Raw genomic sequence first — 20,138 nt, forward strand, 5'->3', positions numbered from 1 at the left:
GAGGAGGGAGAGGGGGGTCATCGAGAAGTCTGTCATGCAGGGTATGATGGAGGCAGGGTGATGAGAAGGTTTTCTGGGCACGGTGCAGATTTGTTAAACTTGCTCTAATATTCTTTATTAAGGTGTGTGTTTCAAAACCTTCTAATGTGCTTAGAGTACAAGTGCACAGTAAGCCTAATTACATGAATAAACAACCAAACTCTAACATTGGTGTCCAGGATGAGTTGTTCACCTATCACTGCTGAGTCCAGTTCTCCACAGTAAGCTCAATGTTTCACTCAGAAATAAAAAAAACTACGATATATGAGAAAACCCCATCTCTTAGTTAGGGTTTGGTAATTTAACCCCCTTCCTCTTAGGTTGCAGTACAGACCCAAATGCTCTGCCACTCAGAGGGAAGATATGGAAAGATACGTTTGGCATGATCCATGACTTTAATATACTGAAGCTAAACATTGTATTCAGACAGTTTTTTTTTTAAATTGTGATAGCTTAAAAAAGGGGAGAAGGGCTAATTACTGGGAGACAACCAGTAGTACAGTAAAACCTCAGAGTTACAGGAATGGAGGTTGTTCGTAACTCTGAACAAAACTTTATGGTTGTTCTTTGAAAAGTTTATAGCTGAACACTGACTTAATACAGCTTTGGAACTTTACTATGCAGAAGAAAAATGCTGCTTTTGACCATCTAAATTTAAATGAAACAAGCACAGAAACAGTTTCCTTATCTTGTCAAATATTTTTTTAAACTTTCCCTTTATTTTTTTAGTTAACGTTTAACACAGTATTATGCTGTATTTGAATTTTTTTTTTTTTTTGTCTCTGCTCCTGCCTGATTGCATACTTCTGGTTCCAAATGAGGTGTGTAGTTGACTGGTCAGTTTGTAACTCCGGTGTTTGTAATTCTGAGGTTCTACTGATAGTTAAAACAAGCAAATGAGAGGTAGAAGATATGTGCTGTCTTCCCAATGCTACCATTATTCCTGGCACTGTGGGATCCTGGGCAAATCAAATATCCTCCTTGGCTCAGTCCTTCTATCTGTTTAATGGAGATAATGGTACATATACTTTTGTAAAGTACTTTGAGATCCATAGGTGAAGAGCACTGGATAACTGCAAGAGGTTATTACTCACCTTTGATCTGCTAGACTAAAAGGCGGGAGGCAAAAAGTATTAATTATGATTGTGTCTCTCTCTTGTTCTAAGCTTGTTCTAAGGAGCTTGTTCTCCATGTTCTAATATACTTCCACCAATCTTGCTGCAAAGGAGGCTTTGCTGACTTCTCCATGTACTCACAGCCCTGGTAGTATCAGGCAGACATACCTGAGGATGAAGCAGTGAAACCAGTGTCCTTACATAAGCTGCCCTCAGGGCTTTAAGCTGCGTTCCCAAGTTTGTGCACACATTCCCTGCAATGAATCATCCCCAACGCTTTCTGACCAGCTCCTCTTGTCTGTTTTACAGGAATGCTCACTGACAGGGTACCTTGCATGGAGAAAGGGAGCAGAGCAAACCATGTCACTTCACCGAATGATGCCAGCTGGGCCGCTCACCACCCCGTCTGGCTAAAAGTCAAACAAATAAAGCAGCTTCTGTCATTAAGTCTCTCAGAGGAAGCCTCAGTCCCACGGGTGCCTTTGGCCCAGAAGATAGCCTATCATGGACCGACGTAATGTGCTTCACATTCCCACTACCACCTCCTCTTCTCCTTGGAGGAACATGTTTTCCTCTTGGTTTCTTGCTGGGGAATTTTTCCCTCTGGTTTCAAAAACCACCCGGACCAATGTAGGTACTTTTCCCTCTCTGATTTCAAGATTCAGATATTTGAGACTGGACAATGATATGGATTTTTTTTTTCAAAAACTGCTGTGGTTTTGCTGCTACACTAAGAATCGTGATTTGCATTGTATGGTTTTGGACCTAGTCACGTTTTGATGGGGGAAAGGGGTTTTACTGGAGTAGCAACGCTTCAGAGTCATCTCTCTCCTACCCATGATGCACTTTTAAAGGAAGAGTTAGAATATTTTATTGGCTAATATACTTTCCTTGTTATTTTTACAAAGGCCACCTTTATCCTTTTTAATGCCATATTTTCAGTGTTACACTTTTATGGCTTTTAATTTTTGATTTGACAGATGTAAGAAGCAGCATGAATAGTTTATACTGTGGTTTTTCAGAGCCTGAATGCCAAGAGAACTCAGTAAATGTTTATTCTTCTCAGCTTTCTCTTTAAATTCCCCTAAATAGCGCCCCATTTGGGAACAGAGCAAGAGTGTTGAACTAAAGACCAAAATTCCCTCAAGGTGTAAAATAATCTGAGGGGAATATTTGCTGGGCGTCACGAAAGACTTGGATGAAATTTCAACCCTGATGGTTTTCAGTGATCCAGGAAGCCAGTGAGACAATCTCTCCATATGCATAGCCCTTTCATGATAATTAGAATGGTATGGACAAACCAATGAAAACAAGGGGTAAAGTGAGAAAGATTCCCCCATGATTCTGTTTCACTGTTTGCTTTCTCCTGTCATGGTTAAGAGAAATGTGCAATTCGATCCTCAATCAGTGGGTGGAGGATAACAGGGTAGAATTTACTTGTGTGCACTTGTACAGTTGTAGCCAAGAGTCCAAAAGTACACTAGAGCATGTAGACTGGCACTGAATTGGTAAGACAGTTGTGGAGTAACCCATTCTGACAAATACAAAAAAGAAAAAAAATACAAATCACCTTGTGATTCAGTGTAACTGTTTACTAACTTGAATAAAGCAATTGTTCACTCTCAAGTGTTCAGAGTACACCTCTTCTATAAGGCTGCTGTTAGGAACCAAGAAGCAGTTTGCAAAAGAAGTGTCCCTATTAGTCTCAGTGAAGTTGGGAGCAGGGTATCAAAGCCAGTCACACCAGAGCCTTGTAGTGATGGTGCACTATGAGCACTATGTATATACTGTATTTCTATATTTTCCTTTGTACAAAGTCACTTAACAAGTCAAGCTACTGTTTTACAGGTGCTCCTTATTTATTAGGGCTGTGAAAGCTTGGAAAACACACCAGGCAAGCGAGCTCGCTTTTTAAAAAATATTGGGGGGGAGGGGGAGCTCCTAAGCCTCGGGGAAGTTACTAAGAGCTACCAGAGAAACATCTCCAAGAAAAAAAGGACACGAAGCACTTTCAATGTGCTCACTTTCTTTCTGGGCTCACAACACTTTTCTCTTTCCCTGACTGGTGTCAGATTTATTAAAGGAAAATAAATCTCCAAGAAAAAAAATGCACTTAAATGTGCTGTTGTTTTATTTTTTTTTCCTATGCACGTAAAGTTGTTCTTTTCTCTCCCTGACTGATCACAGATCAAGCAAAATTCAATCTGAAATCTAAAAAGCAAAAGCACCCTGACAAGTGTTATTTTTATTATTACTTGTATTGCAGTACTGCCTAGGAGTCCTGGTCATGAACCAGTAATTCACTGTGCTAGGCACTGTACAAATACAAAACAAAAAGTCAGTCCCTGACCCCAAAGCTTACAATTTAGGTATAAACCAGGAAACAACCATTGGAGACAGATGGACGGATGGTTCTTAGAGGCTGAATCTATGTTCACGCTATTTCCTCTCTGATGATATCTCAGTTTCCATTGTGATCTTGGAAGGGAAAAGCACTTCAAAGTGTTGAGTTAGGCCCTGATCTTTCAAAGAGCTCCATATGATTGGACCATTATCCTGGGCAGAGCCTCATTGACTTAAATGGAGCTCTGTGCAAGTGTTGAAGCCTGAGTGCACTTTATGCAGGATTGAGGCTTCAACTCATTTCTTCCATCTTCTGTAAGGACACAACTCTCAGTATCTTCACACACTGAACTCTCACCTACGTTGCTGTAATGTCTACACATATTCCCACATATTAGGCTCTGAATAATATCATACAGTGGTGTTCAACTTTCAAGTTTTATCCTATGGATTCACAATGTTGGTTCCTCACTGTTAGAGGACTTTGAAATGTTCAGTGAGCTCTGTTGCTTTTGGAGGGATGATTTCATTTACGCTTCATGGTAAGTACAACAAGCAAGGTACTGCGCATGCCAGCTCTGAAGGAACTGTACACCAAAGCTTGCCTTCCTAGTAAGCAACTTCCTGTATCTTTATTTAATCATCTGAACTTGGCCATGCCAGGATGGCTGTGTATATTGATTTTGCTTTTGTCAGTTGTCCAGGATTGTTAGCACACATTGCGACCCTTCTGAAAACCCTTTCGTTTTCAAGATTACAATCTCTCTCTTTCTCTGTAATTATTTTTTCCAGAAATAAAATATATAAAAAAAAAATCACAAGGTAAGCAAGAGGTTCAGAAAGCAATACAATTTGAAGGTGGGCTACACAACAACTTTGGATTTGTGAAAATTTGCCTAGATTATATTTATCAAACCATCCCAATTTCTAAATCAGAATTTGTGTAGTTTGGTTGGGTCACTGTTTGCCATCGACAGCTGCACTCCAATGAAGAAGTGTCTGAGTACACATGAAACTTCAACTAACTAGACCAAATGGTATGATACATCATGCAAAGGAAAACTTTTTTTTTTTTTAGGCCAAATTCATTCCTGGTACAAACCCAACAAAATGAGTAGAATTAGCAAGGGATACATTTGTTCCTTTGTGATTAATGGGATCTCAGCAAAGTAGCACACCATTATGCTTGCTCACTATTATTATTATTTATTACACACAATATAGCCGCAATGACCAAGCCAGTTTTTTTCTGAGAGAGTGTAATACCTAGAAGGCAACCAAAGAAAGGCAGGATGCCCTGAGAGATTCACAGGTAGGTTCCTACCCATAAGAGAAGTCATTGCAGTTCTTCCATATGCACAGTTCTGAGATACACAGAATCTTTTCACAAGGTGAATAGAAGAAGCTTTAGACTAGGTCTCTAACAAACTATATCTCAGGCCTGCATTTCTTCATGCTGCCACTGAAATTAACAAGAGGTTTTTTTGTGAGAAAGCAGCATAGGCTCTCATTGAATAAAGGCTTGTTCCTGCTCTCATAGAAGGCAGTGAGAATTTTTCTCTTGACTAAAAAAAAAGAAGGACAGAGCCCTGTAAAGACCCTGAATTAATTACCTCCTGTACTGACTGAGGGGGATTCAGAACAAAATAAAAAATGTAAAAATATTTACTCCACTTTTGTGAAGTAAAATGTCCTATCACATGACAGTATTTCATGAGTTTTTCCCTTGCTAAACGTTTGAAATGAATTTGCTTTGTTCAAATAGTCACTATGGGCCAAAGTTACCAACATAATTATCTAAATAGGATATCTCATTCCCAAGGCCTTACTTGGACATCCAAATTAACACTCGCCCAGATACACTCATTAGGCATTTCAGTGACATTTGGAGTGCCTATTTATGGAAGTGGTGGCCCAAACTTTGATGCCTTGCTTTTAAAAATGGGCTTAAAAAAGAATACGTAGTGAGACGACCACAAGGCTTCACTTAATAACAGTTATGTGCACAAATGAAGGGCCAAATTCTGCTTTAATTTACTCTGATAAATGTTGGTTTCAGTGGAATGATTCTGGATTTACAGAGATGTAACTGACAGTGGCATTTGCCCCTAAGACTATTTTAGGCTCTATTGCATCCTGATCAAACTCAACTGTTAGTCTGAGCACTTCTGGAACTTTGACTTGGAAGAAGAGGACACACTAAAATCAAATTTAAATAAGAAATAATAACAATATCAATTATTCTACAGGCATAGTCTAAAACATTGCCACTCATAAGAGCTGTAGGATACAGTAGTAGCAAAATACTGCGGAACTTTGAGTGATTGCGGTAGCATTGTTATAAGGACATACTCTTGAGCCTGTAGGCATTTTGCATCTAGCATGGATAATAAAGTCAATAGACAGTCTGGGCTTGATTCATCACTGTGTTTACTCCAGTTTTACATGGGAGTAACTCAGTGAAGTAATGCAGTGGGGTATCAGGCCCTCTGTGGTAGCCAGGCCTGGAAGTTACTAGGATAGAACACTGGACTTGGAGTCAGGAGCTTATTACCAGGACTGTCACTGACTTGCTGTGTGACCTTGGGTGGGTCACATCACTTTCCTGCTCCTCAATTTCCCAATCTTGAATTTCCTGGCCTCCGCCAGCAGAATTTCATTGTCTTCAGTCTGAGCACCAAATGAAAAATGACTTCACAATCAGGAGTGTGACCTTATACAAATTAAATACAATAATCATCCAAGACACTGCAAGATTTTAACTGCTTAAAGTTGGCAAGTGAGGCTCAGGTAGTGTAAATGACTTATCCATGTCAGCCACCTTTGAGATTTAATAGTACTCTGTAAGTGCGAAGTGTGAAGAATTATTAGCTACTAATTGTTATTATTAGTCTGGGCCCTTGAAAAAACACCTCAGTGGTATGTATTAATGGATTATAAATCATTTTGTGCTCCTCTCCTCCCCCTCTACAGTGCTCTTTTTAGTCTACAGGTAGCTTTTTAAGGAATGAACAACTGTCTCCGCTATGATGGAATGTTCCACCAGGAGAAAAAACGAACCCACACAGCAGTCATTCAGGATGCCGGAGCATTTGGGGAGTGGCTGGAGCAGTCACCAGGAGCGAAACAGAAGTGCCTCAGAGCCCTAGGGAAATCCTGCCGTTGACTTGCTGGTGGAGAGGTCCAAAGAGTGATTTACAAGCAGGGTCAGGTAGAGGAGCTTGACACAAAAGGGTCAGAGAGGAAAAAAGACGGGCCAGAGCCTTATTGTAGGTTGGCATCCAGAGAATGGGGGTGGGGAGTTGAATTTCTTAACAATGTGAATTATAAAATCATTTCCTGTGTTAGGGGTTAGGAAAGAGAGAGGAGGACCCAGAGATCTTCCACACAGAAAACAGCTTTTGTTAAGGCTTTTGGCCTAGAAGGCTGAGGGTGGGGTGAGGAGGGAAAGTGCTGGCATATTTTTGGCTCTACGCCCTGGACAATATTTTTTTTTATCCCAGTCTTTATTTTTCAAAATAAAATGATTGTGAGGCAGCAACAATGACGAAAAAGAGAGTTGAAATTTGGTTGGCTTTTCTTTCCCCTCTATCCCCCCACTTTCTGCCATGAAACACAAAGTATCTCCTTTATTATATACAGTAGCTGGGTTAAGCCATCAGACCAAAGGCCAGGAATGCAACAAGATACTTTTATACTTATTGATCCTTTTTTAGGGAGATTGTTTTCATGAAACTTTAATTCACCTTTTTAGTTTATCGGCTACACATTTTATCCTGCTTCTTTGTGAAAAGCTAATCCAGCAGTAGGTTTTAGTTTTCCTGGTGTAACTTTTCAGAAATTGTATATCTGCATAGCAACCTCACTGCAGGCAGCTTATGGCAGGGTATCACATGTCAGAAAGATGAAAAGAACTCCAAATCTGAGCTGCACCACAAACTTGTGTCCCTGATTCTTGGACATATATATTTTCTGTACTTAATATAAGTGTCAAGAAGGCAATTTCAAGGCCAGAGTGATGCAAACTTTTATCTTGTTGATGACAAAAAAATGACACATGACCTCAGTTCAGGCCTGCTTGGACAATCAGATGTGAAACAAAGGTTGCCTTTTTCCCCTGGCCCCTCCACCCCCTTGTCACTGTTGTCTGCTTCCAACTGCAACCTGAGCCTGAATCCCGAGCCCAGTGTCCAGATTAGAGATTGTTGACTAAGATTTAGTGGTGAAACTTGAGCCAGACCCTGTTGATGGCACAGCCTTGAAGGAGCAGGTTTACTTAAAGCCAAAAGAGAGATTACATGTCAGACAAGAACCTGGCTTTTCTTTATCACAAACTTCCTGATCTGCCTCTGTTTTAATAGTTTAAAAAAATGCCCACTTTCAATTCCTTCTGTATGGTGTCATAAATCAGGAAATTAACAAGTGTGTAGCTGGCCTTTGCCACAGTCAGAGACAATGAGGTTTCTGTGTTTTTAACCAGTGGGTAGCACTTAACATAATCAATGCAGAGCTACGTGCAGAAAGGATGAAAAATGGGGGCTTGGTCTCACCACTGACAAGGTATTTCTCATCATCCAAGCAAGCTGCTTTTATGAGAATATGACATGCCCTGGAAGCTTGCTCTCCATTTTGCAGGAGAGTCATTAAAAGAAATCACTGCATCTTTTTTTTTCCCCTTTGGCATGCATGCTGCTTTTCCTTGGCTTCTGATTTCATCCATCTTTCAGGCACTTCGTGCCTTTGGTAATTTATGTGCAAGATTTTTCCAAACCTCCAAATGTTTTTCCATTTGGCAAACTCTATCGTGAAGCCTCCACAGAATGTAACTGTAGAGTTTTCTTATACTTGAAAACATGAGCTCTGTTAGCACAAAGATGCATCTAATACTCGTAATCCTGTATACCAATGCTATGTATTTATACAGAACAATCAAAGGGGTCGTTCCCTCCAAAGGGGTCATCCCCTGCTATCATCCCCTATTTTTTATACAATAGAAAGATTTCTGCTACAAGAGTTGTTGGGTTTTTTTAACTATAGTTTTTGGAAGCTTCAGAGTACCATATGGAGAACTATTTTATCCTACTGCTGGTGGCTTTGCAGTACTGACTATAAATTAGATAAATGTCCTTCTGTCTGATGCCATATATCATCATTCAGACTTGTCATCCCTTACAGTAAAGTCCTACAGAATTGAATAGAAAGTGATAACCTGGCCATCATATAGAACTTTAATAGAAAATTGTCTCCCTGCTGTTGGATTCTATAGGATGGCTAAGAAACAACAGACAGGATTTCATTCTCCATTAAATTCTGTAGCTTTCAGAGTAATTTTTGTAGAACTTTCCTGGTTTTATCCTTATTAAACGCCATAGGATTTTTTCACAAGTGGTGCTGATTAACAGATGCTCAGGCTGGGATCTTCATCGGAGTCTAAGGGAGCTGGCGCTCAAATGCCATTCAGTTTCATGAGAGCTGGGCAGTATTAGCGGGAGAAGTGATCACTGAGAACCTGGGTGGATTGGCACCATAATCCAGCCAGACACAACATTTTTTAAGGCAGGCAAATCTTGTGGACGATTTCATGAAATGTTTTCTATAATTTAATCCATTGAGTGATACCCAAAAATGCTATTGTTGAAAAGGTTGGGAATATGACCAAGATAAGACAGCTGGTTCTCCTCCAATCTGCACTCATGGGAAATTATAGGAGAGTGAGGAACAACAGCAGTGGCTTTGCATATATATATATATGTATTTCTTTTTAAATCACTGTGTAATATACAGGATTTCCCTATACATTTTGATTTCTTGAACTAATTTAACCGAACTCAGCAACTGAGAAAAACGAACTCATTAAACGTTTAACAGACGAGGCAGCTTTTACTCAGGCATACTTACATTAACCATTATAAGAGTTTTGCCTGTAAAGGATGGCCTGATTGGGCCTAAAATACATTACTTTTACTGGCTCATGCTGAGTCACTTATACCTACTGCTTGGTAGTCCTGGGTATAAATGTTAAATGTCTATACAGAATCCTGGAAGGAGTAGTTCTCATCTACAAATGCTTACCCAAACTATTGCATTGAAACAGAACTGACACGGGAAGAACTATATACATTTTGCTTATGAATGGCCAGACTCTGCTCTCTCTTGATGTAAATCCATTGACTTCAACAGATTCACATTGGTGTAAGAAAGAGGAAAACCAGGGTCAGTGTTAGTGAATTTTTAAAAAGTGGTAGGAACATGAAAATGTAGGGCGTCGGGACAAAATTCTGCTTTCACTTACATCAGTGTCAATCCAGAGTAACTACAGTGATGTCAGTGGAATTGCTCTGGCTTCACACTGGGGTAGCAGAGAGCAGATTTTATTGTACACATTTCCTTTTTCACTCTGCCGAATTACAGTGACATCTCTCTGGAGAGACACATGACATCCACATTAATAGCAAAACACTTCATTGTGATCAGCACTATGACAGTGAATTAATTAATTTTATATCACTTAAAACAAACTATTCCCTAACTAAATCATTAAGAGTATTATTGGCATAGGCGTAAGAAATGTTTTCCTCTTGACTAATTTACTTCCTCTTAAGTGATTTTGGGTGTTTGTTTCTCTTATTTGATTGATAAAATAACCTGCTCAATTATCAACATATATGAGAAAATACTATCCGGCCCACGAGGAAATGAAATGTTTGGGGAATGCCACATGGTACGTGCAATGGCATGGACATCGCAGGATTTAGTCTCACCTAGAAGATCAGACTGCAGTATTGCACTGCAGCATTTTCCTGTTTATATATTTGCGTTTTGTTTTGTTTTTCCCTGGCTGAATGATTTTCCTGCTCTCTCAAACTCCTCCACGCTGCATCCAATTTGCTCCTCCAGAACTAATTGACTAGTACAGCAGGTCACTACCCCTGCTGAAATCAGCCAACAAGCCGACCATAACCCCAGCAGATGTTTGCGTTTTACAGGCCAAATGAGAGCCGTACGGACCAACCAAATACCAGCACCACAGATGTGGAACCTGGACACTTGACGCCAGGAGCACAAAACACTGTCCTGTCCAGCAGTGCTGGACCTTCCAGAGGAGCAGAAGGTCTGAGAGACTAATTAGCCTGCAGAGCCAAGATGTGGGCCCATGTGCCATCATTCTGGTGTGTGCAAAGTCCTTTAATGAAACACTGCATGAGTGCAATCAGATAAGGCCCCTCTCTAAGTTCACCTTTGAGTCTGGCAGTCACCTGAGTTCATTATGTTTCCTAAATGTGCCAGCATGCCATGTGGATGTTCTGCCACTGATTGCCAGCTGGATCAGCGGGACTGAAAGGTTACTATCATTACTACAACCGGAAGAGGGCCTGCAATTTAAATGGCTGGGAAGAAAGAATGATCCTATAACTCTGACACAACAGAGAAGATACTTCTATTTATTTATGACATATTTCTACTAAACAATTAACAGCCCACCGTGGAGAATCAGAGAAACTGAAGACGATTGGACCAGTACAGAATGCAGCTTCCTTGTTCATGGCACATATTATGTTTCCACTTGACAAGCAGAATAATGTTGTGTTATCTCCTTTGACAGAGATTCTTCAGGGTTAAGATTAACACACTTTTAAATCCCTGCAATTTCCACAATTCCCGGTCATTCCTCTGGTAATTGGCCTGAAGTATCATTAAAGTCTCTTTCAAAGAAGATCTGAGGAGACATTAGTTGTCAGTGTACTCTAAAGTGCACAGTATGGCCTCAAATGGTCCATCAGTGTCACAGCTGATAACATTCGTTTTCAGAATGGATTTTTCTTTGTATCATTTATGAATTAAAATAATTTAAGATGTAGACATGGAGACTTTTCGTTTCATTGTATCTGGGCTTACTGGGATTATTTGTGGCTCCCTTAGGGACAGATCAAGTTCTGCACCCCATGATGCCTTTAGAAACAAAGAATGGCACAATTAAAGACCACATTTGCAGCTTTGATAAAAACCACAATCTAAACACAACTGTATTGTTACATGACCTGAAAACCCCCAGAACAATGTATTTAGAAAGGGGCCTTTTAAGCACAAAAAAATCTAGCCAGAGAAAGTAGCAAAGGGGGATTTATCAATGAATAGCTCCCTACACAAATAGGCTCCGCTCACCAATGAATGATCTTGCCCCTTGCATTAGAGCGCAAGTACCGCATTTCGTGCAGAGCTCCTTGCATTTGCATGAGACTCTTGAAATCACGGCCAGGGGAAGCCTCGCCTCTCCCACACCGTGAGCAAATTCTGGCCATGGCTGGGATAATTAGCCCGGGCTACAGTGCCCATACGTGGATTTCCTTCTCTTTAAAAGCCTTGCTCTAAAAAAAAATCAGATTCTGTCTTTCAACTGGAAATCAACTGAACCACAGCTTGATTTTAACAGTTGGTTTCTTGTTAAAAATAAAGCAAACGCCTTTATTTTGTTCAGTTCGTATCCCCGGGGAAGTGCCCCACTGTGACTGCAGCTGCTGCAAGCCTCTGGCCCGGGGGCGCCACCAAGCGGGGCTCCTTGCGCGGGCGACAGGGCCTGCGGTGAACCTGCCCGCGGCCGCTGAACCGTTCCTCTGGTGGGGACGGCTCCGCCCGTGAGGACGAATTGAGGGCAGGAGGGATCAACCCGCATTCCCTAAATCCGTTCTGGCTTTTGTCTTCACAGACCAACGCGTGTCATTGCCTGGTTTAATTAGGTAGAAAAAGGGCGGGAATGTTGCCTCTTAGCCACAAGGTGTCAGCAGTGGGCTTGCAAGGCTCCAGCTCCGGGAAAGGTCTGCATTGCCTTCAGCAAAGAGCGCTGCCCGGCAAGGGTTAGCCCCTGGAGCCAACTTCTCCGGGCCGACCCCTTGCTTGTTATCCACACAGGGGGATATATGCATCTAAGAGCATTGTGCATATTGGCAGGACTGGCGGCTCTGCCTTGTGGAGGTTAAAGGTTAAAAAGGGCCCTTTGCCTATTTTGTAAAAAGAATCGTTTATCCTAGTCACATTCACCTCAATTCTGATTAAAGAATTAACACTAGAGAAACTTGGAAGGTCATTCTACAAGGATTTTGTTTCCTTAGGGTTATAGCTGAATGGCCATCTGAACTGGGGTGGGTGACACTCATCCTTCCTAGGGGAAAGGCAGCGTGATCAGACAAACAGAAAGGCTAACATTCTCGATAAACCCTAGTAAAAAACCCATGTTCCATACTCCTTATGCCCATTGTCCCCACATCATCTGCATACTGTTGTATTCACTCTATTTCTCAGCTACGTTTTTCACTGGTTATTTTTACAGTGCCTCCTTGTAGTTCTCTTTTTATAAACCCGTCTGAAAATATTGGCCATGAATGAAATGTAGGAGTTAAAAACAATAACAACTGCATCTTATCGGGTGTTGTACATTAGGGGTGAAGGTTTTCAAAGTGCCAAGTGATTTAGGAGGACCTAAAGTGATTTAGGAGGACCTATTGAAAAAAACCTGATGGTGCTTATGCTCCTAAGTAACTAAATTACTTTTGAAATCCCGACCCTATGGGCCAGATTCTTAGCAGGCATCAATCAGTATCATCCCATAGACTTGGATGTTGCTACAAGGATACACACCAGATGAAGATGTAGACTAAAATACATCACATTTTAAATAAATTTCTTCTTATTTGTAGGACTCAGGAAACGACTGAGTGACCCACAGTTTTCTCAGGTATGTGCCTAAGTCATGGAAATCAATGGAGAAACATTTTTTGCTGCTCTGTATGGTTATTTATTATGTCTAGAGAGATGCTAGATCCCAAAGCAGTATTCCTCAGTCCCTAGGTAAGAAGCAGGAAGCATGTTCTCAGCTGTTCTCCCTTACGAAGCACATAGTTCTTTTCAGAGTTAAATTTCCATCTGCTATGCACAAACCTAGGGTTCGCCCCACTATGGTTTTAAGTGACTGAATAATACATTCAGAAATGCTGAGTCTAGAAACTGAGATTATAAAAACCACAACACTATCCCAATGCAAAGAAAAGATAGTAAGAATAGGAAGAGGCCGATACGGCTGCATCGAGAGCCATTTAATAACCTGAAAATCAAAAAGGAATCCTCCAAAATGTTGTAACACGGACAAATTGCTAAGGATGAGCACAAAAGAATAGCACAAGCATGTAGTGACAAAATCAGAAAGCCTAAGACATGGAATGAGTTACACCTAGCAAGGGACATAATAGGCAATAAAAAGAGGTTCTAAAATACATTAGGAACAAGAGAAAGATGAAGGTCCACTATTCAGCAGGGAAAGAGAGCTAATAACAGACAACACTGAGAAGACTGAGGTATTTATTACCTATTTGTTTCAATCTTCACTAGAAAGATTGATTGTGACCAGATACTTAACAAAATTAATGATAATAAAAAAGGGGGAAGGAACACAACTCAGAATAGAGAAAGAACAAGTTAATGAATATTTAGATAAATTAGATGTATTTATGTCAGCAGTGGCCAATGAAATTTGCCCTGGGATACTCAAGGAACTGGCTGAAGCAATCTCAGAACCAATAGCAGTTATCTTTGAGAACGGTGGAGGAGGGGTGAGGTATCACAGGACTGGAGAAAGACAAACGTAGTTCCGGTTTTAAAGAGGGGAACAAAAAAGACCCAGGGAGTTATAGACCAATCAACCTAACTTTAACACCTGGAAAGATACTGGGACAAATTATTAAACAATCAATTTGTTAACACCTACAGGATAGTAAGGTAATAAATAATAAGCACATAGATATGTCAAGAACAAATCATGCCGAACCAACTTAATTTCCTTTTTTAACAGGGTCACTAGCCTAGTGGAAAGGGGGAAGCAGTAGACATGATTTATCTTGGTTTTAGTAAACCTTTGGACAGTCCCCCATGACATTCTCACAAACAAAATAGGGAAAGGTTGTCTAGATGCAGCTACTGTGAAGTGGGTGCACAAGTGGATGAAAAGTCATGCTCAAAGAGTAATCAATGTTTCATGGTCAAACTGGCTTGTGGGAAATACCTAGCAGGATCCCACTGAAGTCTGTCCTGGGTCCAGTACAATTCAATATTTTCACTGATGACTTGGATAATGGAGTGGAGAGTGTGTTTATAAAATTTGTAGATGAAATCAAACTGAATAGTGTTGCAAGCACTTTGGAGGACAGGGTTAAAATTCAAAAGGATCTGGATAAATTGGGGAGTGGGTCTGAAATCAAGAAGATGAATTCAATAAAGACAAGAGCAAAGTACTTCCCTTAGGAAGGAAAAGATCAAATGCACAATATAAAATGGGGAATAACTGGCAAGGCAGTAATACTGTGGAAAAGGATCTCGAGCTTAGAGTGGATCACAAGTTGCGTCAATAATATGACACAGTTGTGAAAAGGCAAATCTAATTCTGGGGTAGATTAACAGGAGTGTTATATGTAAGACATGGGAAGGAATTGTCCTACTCTACTCAGCACTAGTGAGACCTCTGGAGTAGAGTGTCCAGTTTTGGACACCACATGTTAAGAAAGATGTGGACAAATTGGAGAGTTCAAGGGAGAGCAACAAAAATGATAAAAGGTTTTGGAAACCTGACTTGTAAGGAAAGGTTAAAAAATGGGCATGTTTAGTCCTGAGAAAAGAAGACTGAGGGGGGAACCTGATAACTGTCTTCAGATATGTTAAGGGCTGCTCTAAAGAAGATGGTGATTTATTATTATCCATGTCCACTGAGGGTATGTCAAGAAGTAGTTGGCTTAATCCACTGGTGCCGGAACTGGGGTGGGGGGAGGGAGCAGGAGCCTGGGGGCCATCACTCCACCTCCCCCCCCACACTTTTAAACAAATGAAACATAAGCACAGAATTCATGTCCCCCCCAGATTTTTTTTTCCTCGCAGAATAATAGATTCTGCTGGGGAGGTGCTGCAATTACACCTTCACCCACCAGGAGCTGCTGTGGCGCCAGAAGAGAGGGCAGCAGGCACATTGCTGAAGCAGCCAACTGTGGAGAGGGAGGGAGCACTTTGGCCTTGGCCCCCACACTTCTACAAAGGTTCTGGCACCCTTGGCTTAATCTGCAGCAAGGGAGATTTAGGTTAGATATTAGAAAAAAATGAATGATAAGGATAGAAAAGTATTGGAATAGGTTACCAAGTTGTGGAATCCCCATCACTGGAAGTTTATAAGAACAGGTTAGACAATCATCTGTCAGTGATAGTCTAAGTTTACTTGGTCTGGCCTCAGCACAGGAGGTTGGACTTGATGACCTCTCAAGGTCCCTTCTGGCCCTACGTATCTGTGATTCCATGATCTATTGCTTAATTGTGTTTGGAAGTTCAGGGCAGAATTAAGGTTCAATCTCACAAGATGTTGAGCTCCCTCAACTCCCATTGAGTTCACTTGGACTTGGGGGCACTTGGTTAATTATTATTATTTATTTGTATTGTGGTAGTGTCTAGGACCCCCCTCCCTGTGTAGCCACAGATGCTATGCATCCCTGTGCAGTGTGCACCTGGGCTTTGCAGCTGGGAATACTCCCTGTCGTCCCTTCCTGAGCCTCTGGGGCAAGAGCCCACAGAAGGGCAAAACTGGATCAAGGATGGATAATGCCAGGGTGACCCCACTTGCAATAGAACCCTGCCCAGGGGCTCCAGCGCCAGGACCCTAATGCGGGAGCCAGGCCAGGTGGCTCCTTTCACTCCCTGGATACAGAGCATTCACAGGTGCTAGTACCATGCCTGAATGGGAGGGGCAGGTGCGTGATGGTGGGTCAGCAGGGGAGGCTGCAGCCAAGACCAGGCAGGGGAGTGCAGGGGCTAGAGCTACCAGGAACTTGGGGCAGAACAAGATCCGCGTTGCAAGGCCATCCAGACAGCAGAGCCATTGCAGGGAACAGGAGTCAGGAAGGGTAGTGGGGAGGAAGGGATGGGACAGCTATGCAAGAAGTCATATTCTGCTTCCCTGGGCCTCCCCAGCTCCCCTGCTGCCCCTATTTTCCTCCTAGCTCCCTCCACTTCCACTAACCCCCAGCTCCCCACTGCTCCCTCTCAGGGCCTCCCACTGCTCCCCAGCTCCCCCCTTCTGCTGGGACTCAGCTCCCCTGTGACCTCTTCCCCCCTGGTAGGAGCCCCATCTATGAACTAGTGCCCATTTCATGCATTTTGACCAGTGCACTGGACAAACCCAGAACAAAGAAACAGTCCCTGTCGCCAAAAGCTTCCAATGTAAGTATAAGAGATGGGATAACAGATGCACACGGAGAGACAGACGGAAGAGCTCGAAGAAGCAATAATACATCAATACTGATTGGTAATCAGGAGCTGCCAGGTGAGTAAGTGTTCACAGGGTTTGGCCATAAGTGATTTAGGCATCAAAACAACCTTGCCTTCTCACACAAGTGTAGCAGACAGAGATGGGTAATGAGAATGATTAGAGGCATGAAGAGACTGCCATCTGAAGAGAGACAGAGAAGAATGGGACTGTTGGGTTTACAGAGGAGATGAAGAAGAGAGACTTACTAGAAGTATCAAGTAGAATGGTATAGGGAAGGTAGATTGGACACTCCTATTTACACCCTCAGAACACAACAACAAGAGGGCACTCTGTGAAACTGAATGACAACAAATTAAACCCTAATGAAAGTTTGTTTTTAAACATACTATACAGTTAACCTTATGGAACTCATTGCCAGAAGATATTGAGGCCAAGAGCTCAGTGGGATTTAAAAAAAATTTTGGGTTTTATATGGCTAATGAGAAGATTTACAGTTATGTTATAAGGCTATAATCCCTCATGCTCCAAGGCACAAGCCAACCACTAACTGACAGGAGTTAAGAAGAGTTATTCTTTAATTGTCTATTAGGGGGATTCTTTGCACCTTCTTTGCATCTGCTAATTGCCACTGGCACTGGCAGAGACAGAGTACAGGACTAGATAGACCCATCAGGTGCAACAATACCTATGTCCCAAAGTAACCCCATTGAAATCAAGGGGACTACTTGTGTAAGTAAGGTCAGTTTGATTTAGTCTTTACAACATACTGTAATGGACCTTTACGTCACTGTTGGCATCCTGCAGATTTTCTGCTGTCCCATGCATTTATATAGGTGACTCATCAGTGACGTATAGGCAGCCCGTGACAGTGAATAGTAGCGGTACAATTAGTCCCTTGTGTGATAGTAAAACCATCATAACTCACCTGTTGGCAGTAAATGTATCGGAGAACACTGTAGAAGAATGATGTTTGATATAGATCACTGGTTTAATAATAAAAAGGAAACAAATTTGGACCCTGAGCTTAGAAAAGTTAATAACCTTTATGGGAGACAGCACGTGAAATACAACGTCAAAAATGTGCCCCAATTACAGCCTTCTTCTACAGACCCTTAATCTTAGCTGGGACAATCCCATGCAATATCTTTGGGGACCATACTGTATTAAGTTTATGTATCACTGGGGGTCAGGGATAGTATGCAATTCCAGGGGTGAGGGTGACAGCTTCACCAGGGCCCAAAAGTAGTGGGGAGTGATTAAGCTGAATCTCTTAGGTTGTAAACCCCTCCAGAGAGGCACCACCCTGGGGGGATGCTTGCTTGGTTCAGACAGTTTTCCAGAGGGCAACAGACAAAGAAAGGGCTTTTGGCCTGAAAAGGCTGGGTTTATACTGACTCGAGGCCTTCATTCTGATCCAGCAAACAGACAGGCCCTTCTGTCCAAGGGTACCCTACCCTTGTGGAAGGGTTGGAAAGAATGGGGACCTAGTAGACCAAAGAAGACTGATGAGTGGTCTCTTGTAAGTGTTTAGCATATGTTTTGTTGTTGCTTTTTTGTCTGTTTTCTCTGTAATGCTTTTTCCTTAAGAATAGAATAGTATAGAATAGAATAGAGGCACTTGCTTAGGAAGAATAGAATAGAATAGAGGCACTTGCTTAGAAAGAGCTGTGTGGTAACTGTGTGGCTACCAATACTCTGTTCATAGCTCTTGAAGAGAAAGCAAGGCACAGGTGCTGGCCTTTAAGCAGACTGGCTTGCTGGGGATATTGCGGTGTGAGGCAGGGGTGTGTGCAGTCTGAAAACCGGTGGTCAGAGGGAGTGGGACAAAGGTCCTTGTCCAGAGACAGGTGAGAGCAGGAGACCTGACTGGGCACTCGTGCAGTGGACCATGGAGGGGAATACAGATGCAGTTGCCCTGAAATTCTGACTATGGCCCTCGCTTTGTTAAATAGTTTCATTGAAGTCAATGGAACTAGTTATGATGATCAGGCCTCCTTAAGTGAGGAAGGGCTTGCTTTATTGGGCCATGACCTTCTGCAGTACTCTTTTAGTGCAAGACTCCACAGTCCTAAATTCACTCTTGGGGTGTGTGTGTGTGTGTGTGTATTTATTCAGGCCATAAAGAGTACACACACATAACCAAATAGAAAGGATTCCTGATGGTCTGGACAGACAGTGATTTTTAATGACTGAGGCCCAGTTTTATACAAGGGTATTTAGGTGCCTATAGATGCTGCGAGGTGCTCAGTGGGGTTTTCAAATGCACCTCAGTGTCTAACTGCGATTGAAATCACTGGGTGTTGGGTGCCTAGGTGCGGTTTGAAAATCCCACTAGCTGACTAGCTGCAGCTTTAGACACCTGAATACCTTTCAAAATCTGGTCCTTCATCACTTTTGTAAATGAGGCTAAATTCAGTTAGGCCTTGCCACACTCCGTGGAGCAATGCCTTGATACTTTTAAATATCTGGATCTGAATTATTAATTTTTCAGTATTCAATAGTAATCCAACAGATAGAATTTTATCAGGAATATGTCTAATATAAATAGTATCTTGGCAAAATTCTGTTCTCAGTTACGCCCACAGAAATCTGGAGTAACTTCACTGAGTTTCAAGTCACTGGAGTTATGATGGATTTCTAGCAATGCAACGGAGAGCAAAATTTGGCTCTACACATGTACAAATGCACAACATACCTCACCTAATGTACTGTGAACCTCTATTAAAAAGCAAATCCAAAGCCTCTTGTCAAAGCTATTTGATCAGGAAGGCCCTAGCAGAAAGCCCTGAGGTCCAGCATGCAGCATTCTCCCCTTGCTAGCTATGGTGTGGGTTGAGTTCCAGTGTGACATAATGGGGAGTGCAATAAGAGAACAGGGAATATGTCCAGAACTGGTGTTTGGGACGGGAGTTAGGAGAATACCAGCTCACATTTCTTGAGAAACACAAGCACAAAACCTCTCACGTGCCCCTGCTGTGGCCTTGGGCAAGTCACTTCTGCTCTCCATGCTTCTATTTCCCCTCCTACCTCTTGTCTATTTAGCCTGTGAAGTCCATGCAGCTGGAACTAACTCTTACTCTGTGTTTGTACAGAGATCAATACAAGGGGTCCCCAATCTCAGCTGGGGCTTCTAGATGATACCATAATAAAACAACAACAACAATGAAAATACATCTTGTGCACATGATGCGCCTATCACAGAACCCAAGGAGGACATGAGAGTGCTTCAGAGTGCAGTCAAAATGCTGCAGAACAAGAGCCTGAAGCAGGAACATGAGACTAGTCAAGATGCCCCAAACACTGGAAATGAACAGCCCCAAAGGGCTTCTGAATTTCTGGCTGTTATCTTG

General features: G+C 41.9%; 1 protein-coding gene across 2 annotated transcripts in view; it reads left to right on the forward strand.

The window, feature by feature from the left end:
- The window catches only part of SOBP (sine oculis binding protein homolog), a 137,479-nt gene extending 134,699 nt beyond the window's left edge, over positions 1-2,780 (forward strand). For both annotated transcript variants that reach the window (XM_084622819.1, XM_084622818.1), the window contains one exon: positions 1,464-2,780. The gene's annotated coding sequence lies outside the window, so the exon portion shown is untranslated. The remainder of the gene's footprint in view (positions 1-1,463) is intronic.
- Positions 2,781-20,138: the final 17,358 nt, after the last annotated feature.

This window comes from Lepidochelys olivacea (assembly GCF_965140295.1).
Source record: "Lepidochelys olivacea isolate rLepOli2 genome assembly, chromosome: 3".
In the NCBI taxonomy this organism is placed as follows: domain Eukaryota; kingdom Metazoa; phylum Chordata; order Testudines; family Cheloniidae; genus Lepidochelys; species Lepidochelys olivacea.